This window comes from Podarcis tiliguerta, assembly GCF_965153285.1.
Source record: "Podarcis tiliguerta genome assembly, chromosome: 1".
Taxonomy (NCBI): domain Eukaryota; kingdom Metazoa; phylum Chordata; class Lepidosauria; order Squamata; family Lacertidae; genus Podarcis; species Podarcis tiliguerta.
The window spans coordinates 107,858,199-107,864,122 of NC_139534.1; the positions used below are offsets into that span (position 1 = coordinate 107,858,199).

Sequence of the window (5,924 nt, forward strand, 5' to 3'; positions counted from 1 at the left end):
GAACTGCTAGGTTGGCAGGCTATACAGATTGAAAATAAGTGCAGTTTTGCGACCGTGTGATTTGGTTCGGGGTCTTACTCCAGTGGTTTTCTCAGGCCAAGCATTATCCACCAGACAAAATACTAGTTCTTCTTTCCCCTAGATCAGAGGTTGGCTTAACCGGCCCATGAGCCACCACCGAACCATGCCGCCTGCTCGGCAAGTCCCCATGCACTGCGCTAAACCGGTGCAGTGCAGCATAGGGACTCTCTTCCATGGCTCCGGAAATCGCTTCTGCGCAGGCGCAATTTTTGGCATCTGGGCATGCGCAGAAGCGATTTCCAGCATCGCACTGCATTGGTCCGACCCACAGAAGATCTCTGTAGGAGTGATCCGGCCCATGCCCGGTAAGCCTTGCCGACCCCTGCCCTAGATGTTCAAATTAAAACTACTAGGAATATGTTGACCTTGCTTATGCCTGAACATTCTGATTCAGATTCTGCCGAAAGGACTGATTTTACAATTGCCTATTAACTTCTGCAACCAGAAACATAAAGTTATATCGCTTCCTTTTAGCATTATAGCTCTATGGGTGCCCCCAAAGCGTTACAGAATCCAAAGACCTGATGAAAATAGGGCTCCAATGTCCCGTTAGCAATTTTAGATAAGCCATAGTTACAAAAAAGCAAAGCCTTATGGAATAGTCAGCCTCCAGAGGCTCTTTCTGTGCGGCCATGTGTTCATCATGCTAATATGTTACGGAAGCAGAACCTTTGGTCAAAGGGAGAGGGAATACTATGTTGTTTTCTAATCCTTTGTTTGCAGCATCACAACGGTATCCACAGCAACAAAGTATGATGTGATACTGAAAGGAATGTGACTGTTGCGCCAGCTGCTGATGAACCCATAAGGAGCACACAAAAATCCTCTTTTGTTACACAAACACCCAAGGTAATGACGTACAAATAAACAAAGAGCTGGAATGCAACGACATATACAAAAAATTAGGATTTTATTTCTTTTAACCAAAGAAATAGTACACCCAGCTTGCAGAGTGGCTTGCATATACAGTGTTACCTCGGGTTACAGACGCTTCAGGTTACAGACGTTTCAGGTTAGAGACTCTGCTAATCCAGAAATAGTACCTCGGGTTAAGAACTTTGCTTCAGGATGAGAACATAAATCACGTGGCGGCAGCAGGAGGCCCCATTAGCTAAAGTAGTACCTCAGGTTAAGAACAGTTTCAGGTTAAGAATGGACCTCCAGAACGAATTAATTTCTTAACCCGGGGTACCACTGTAGTGGTCTCCCATTTACCAGACCTTCTTAGCTTCTTCTGCAGCAAAACTGCATCACGTGCCTTCACTCTGGAGGCTGATGTTACCCAGAGGTGTCAGCATGCGCTCCAGCTGGGAATGTGAAATACACCGGGGAAGTGAATGCGCCAAACCCACAATGGCTATATTGAGTCTCCTGGGTGTGCCCATGGAAGCCTTATACAACTTGGTCTTTGTTTGGCTAAAGCTAGTTTGCAGGGATGGATGGATATGATGTTTTAGTTTATTTCTGTCATGCATGTATTTTGGCAGCGCGGGAGATGTAAAGCTTTAAGTGACGCTCTGAGCTTAAACTTACAGTAAATAAGCAGGTAATTATTGCACAATGGTGTCTAAGAACAAGTCTCAGAAGTTCTATTGTTCGTTCTTCGCTGACTTACGGTCTCATTTGAAACTGATCAACCCTACCAAGCACAGTCTATGTGCCTCTATTTTTCCAGCTGGAAAAATAATTGCATTTTTTTAAAAAAAAAAATGATTATTTTTGCTTCGGTTTCGTGAGCCGTGCTATTTATAATCTGCACAGACTCATGCTCACAACCACACTGCTCTTATTTAGGGGATCAGATGTACCATTTCGGCACCACAGGCGCCTGAAAGATACAGGTTCCCTACATATTCACAAGGTTAACATAGGCCATACAGGAACACAGTAAACACACAAGGATTCATGTTCCACCCTGAACATAGAGCCTTCACACACATATACCCAGAAGTGGGGACGCTGCTTCCATGTGATGTGGAAGACCTGGGAAGTATGCATGAATATTGTAGCATTATTGTAGCAATGCGTCTTAAATCATGAGTCTTCCCCACCCTCCAAGCCAGATGACAACCAGTTGGATGGACCAAGTATACAAAGCATACAAAGCATCACTGCAACCTTAGTTTTATCAAATGCTTCTTGGGGTTCTTTATTTTTCCATAATCTCCTGGGTGCTCATTAAGTTCCAGATTTGGATCAGTCATACAGACTCCTCCCAATAGGTAACTTCCCTATTCACTTCATCTTCTCAGAGCACTGAATTTATTTCCAATGAATATACTGCATCTTATTGTGCTGAGGTTATTTCTACCAGTCAGGACTTGGGTACTGACAATAACTTATAGCTAATGAATGAAACTTTTATTTTTCCCCTCCCTTACTCAGGAGCTCTTGCTTGATTCACAGATCATTGCCGGCATTGTTCTGTCAAACCTAACTCTAGTTTATTAGTTAAATCACTTCAATTCATTGAAGCCTGAAGATGCTTCGGTTTCCATTTACATGGAGACATTGTCAGCGGCAGCAATCAGGTGATGTTTTTGCTCTGAAAATTGTTGGGGCATTTCATGGATAGCATCAGATGAGTTTCAGCTTTCTACTGATGAACTCCATTGCCCAATACGCATCAACTTATTTCTCCTAAAATATAAAAGACCTTTGAGTTAACCATTCTTCCCTTCCTTGGGGGGAAAACACATTTCCATTTTTCAGTGGGTACTGAGAATAGGTATTCCAACAAGCCTGGATCTCAGTTATAGACATTACTTTAATTGCTAAAGCCAGCATTTTATAATGGCATATTTCCTGTAAAGGAAAAATGTGGCTGGAACATTAAGCAGTACCCATGAACCCCAGAAAACATTGAAAACTTTGTCCTCTTTTTCAAGGATTTCTCAAGTAGCCATATACTGAGTAGTGGGTTCATCTGGACCACTCCTGCTATCTTAGACTAGCAGGCATTCTCCAAGGTATCAGGCAAAGACCCTTTTTGGAGGGGCCAACCTGAGACCATCTACCTACCTCATCACTGACCTATGCAGTCTTCAGAAACTACTGCTTTTAAAATAAAATAAAATGTCAGTGAAAGGTTGCATGCAGTAGCATGGCATTGTTTGGTCTGCCTCTTAAAATAATAATCTCCACATTTCTGTACCTTATTATGTGTAACCTTGAAAACCTTTGCCATATCTCTTCAAACCCATAAGTTATTTTTATGTCTGAAAAACATTTAAACTCTGTGTCTCCCATATAGCCAGTATTTCAAGGGAAAGCAGAGGAGAAGGCAGATCTATGAAATGCACAAGCTGTTTCTATGCCCTTCAAGACAGGCTGATGCATTTTGTGATATCATCCAAGAATCTGTATATGAGCAGAACTGACTTATGTAACTACCATTGCCATTTTAACGGAGTTATCAAGGGATGCCTGGACAGATGTTGTAAATAAGCAGATTACATCACCAAGGAGTGTATTCTTGAAGCTTAACTGTTTACACAGCGGCCACGACTTCCAGGAACACGGTTAATGAAATGCAGTGAGATGTGGCAAGTTACGTGTGTGTGACAGCAATGGAACGGGGCACAGGACTCGACATGCAACACCAGTCCTTTATTGCAAACAACTCTACCTCATTGTACTGTACAGGAAGCTCTACTGAGCAGAAAATAAAGGAAGCATTTTGTATTCACAGTGCCTTGCTCATAAGAGCACAACTTGGGAAGGCAGTTTAGTGTCCTCTTAGATGAAAGTCACTGGGATATTAGAACCCAGATAGGTGCCGCTAAAGCCAACTTTTGCCAACCCAAAATGCCCTCTTTTAAGTCATTCACATGCTATTATCACTGGGGTATGGTTTTCAAATGACATTTCAAGGAACTCTGGGTTTCCTTCAAAGCTTTTCAATGGTTTCTTACACAGAAGATCAGTAACAGCTGACAAGCTGCCCAAAATCTCTTACTGACAGAAACTTCCCCACTGAGATGTGGAGATGCACAGAGACTTACGCTGGGGTTTGTCTGACGGTAAATTTTCAATTCACGCCAGACAGTGGTGAAAACTTGAGATGTGTGCATATAAACTTATCATCTGTTAAAACCACACAACAGCAGCAGGGAGAGGGGGGATTTTTTGTTGTGCAAGCAGACATCCTTGCACGAACTCAATAGGTTGCTTGGCACTGCACTGGATAAACCACTGGCCTTCCAGCAGCAGTATCACTCTTGCGTACTGGGATGGCGAGGGGGCTGGGTGGCAGTGACAAGTTTGAGCCACTCCTGCTGGGGATCCCCTGCCAGGTAGAGCAGTCAGCGCCAGGCTACATGCCCTTAGAGAGTGGTCCATTCAATGGCATGTTGCCAAGAACCCCCCTGCCTTAGCCCGAAGGCAGAATAATTGACCGCTGCATGGGGCAGAGGGGTTAGTGAATTCAGAACCAGCTGCTGCCTGCTCATGACTCTCAAGTGATACCAGAAAGTGAAAGGATGAAAGCAGTTGTGTGGAAGAAGAGAGGGAACTAAGAGAAGTGGTTAGGAAGGTACCAACCCAGAAAGCAGGTCCTCAAGCAAGTGCTCTTTTATGAGCCAATGTTTTCGTTAATGCAATTAAACAGTGTTTCTATCGTAATAGAGGTCCAAAATACATGTTCTGTGAGAGATCCATCATTGGATTTCCCATCGTTTTCTTTTTGCAAAGTGCCGTGCAGCAGCTGAGGTGACTTGGGGCTAACCATTTGACCAGAGTAGTTGTAGAGAGGGAAAGAAAACCTTGCATTTCATTTCCATAATCAACGCCCCCTGCTCCCCATGTTTTGGTTTGCCCTTCTCCAGTTTGTCAAAAAGCACCTTGTGTGTTGGAGGATTTTGATAGGGAAAATGACCATGGAGGAAAGGGTTAAACACTCCCCCCCCCCCCGAATGACAGTTCTGATCTAGTTGGCAGCCCACTGTGACTGCATTTCATTAATGAAAATAAAGCATAGTGAGATCAAACCACCCAACTGCAGTGTCATTTGGCCCATAAAAAGCAGCCTACAGCTCAGATTTCAAACCCGCTTCCAATCCAACCAAGAATTCCCATACATTTCTCAACAGAAATATTATTTCCTTGCACTTCCTACCACCACCGGCCAACTTCCCCTCTCGAGTTCACAGGAGCAGTGGTTATGTGGGGAATATATTTCCGTCAGCAACCAATTGTTTCTCTAGGAAAAGAGTCAGAAAGGAAGGTTAAGGAAGCAAACTGTATTTGTGGTTTGGTGACCATTTACTGTATGTACCACATCACAAAGGTCCAATACATATGCAACGAGAGCAGCTCTAGACACACTAAACCACCATCTGACCTCATGGTGCTCCAGGAACATCTGCAAGAAAGAACCACATTATCTGCTAAATGGTGTGGTCCTTTCTTGCCGATGGTATCAAAGCAGCATAGGATCAGACCAAGGGAAATAACTCTCACTCAGAAAGTATTATGGAGTTGGGAAAGGTTCGGAAAAGGGCAAACAAAATGATCAAGGGTTGCAATGTTTGGGGACTTTTTAGTTTAGAGAAAGGGTGAATAAGAGGTGGCAGAAGTTTATATAATTATGCATGACATGGAGACAGCGGATAGAGAAAGGTTTTTCTCCCTGTGACATAATAACACTAGAATTCATGGCCATCCAATGAGGTTGAATGTTGGAAGATTCAGAACTTATAAAAGAAAGCAGTTCTCCCTTTGCCTTCGCTGGCATGGCCTCTCAGCCGGGGAGCGTGAAGGCTTTAACCCCCGGCTGAGCAAACCTCCCATCCTACTGGCACGTGCATATACCCAAGGGATGGGGGCTTATTTGTGCACCTCAG

At 43.7% G+C, this 5,924-nt stretch overlaps 1 long non-coding RNA gene across 1 annotated transcript; it reads left to right on the forward strand.

Moving 5' to 3' along the window:
* Window positions 1-869: 869 nt before the first annotated feature.
* LOC310681520 lies at window positions 870-3,769 on the forward strand. Its single transcript, XR_014513372.1, has 2 exons — window positions 870-930; window positions 3,335-3,769. It is a non-coding gene; the product is annotated as an uncharacterized lncRNA (long non-coding RNA).
* Window positions 3,770-5,924: the final 2,155 nt, after the last annotated feature.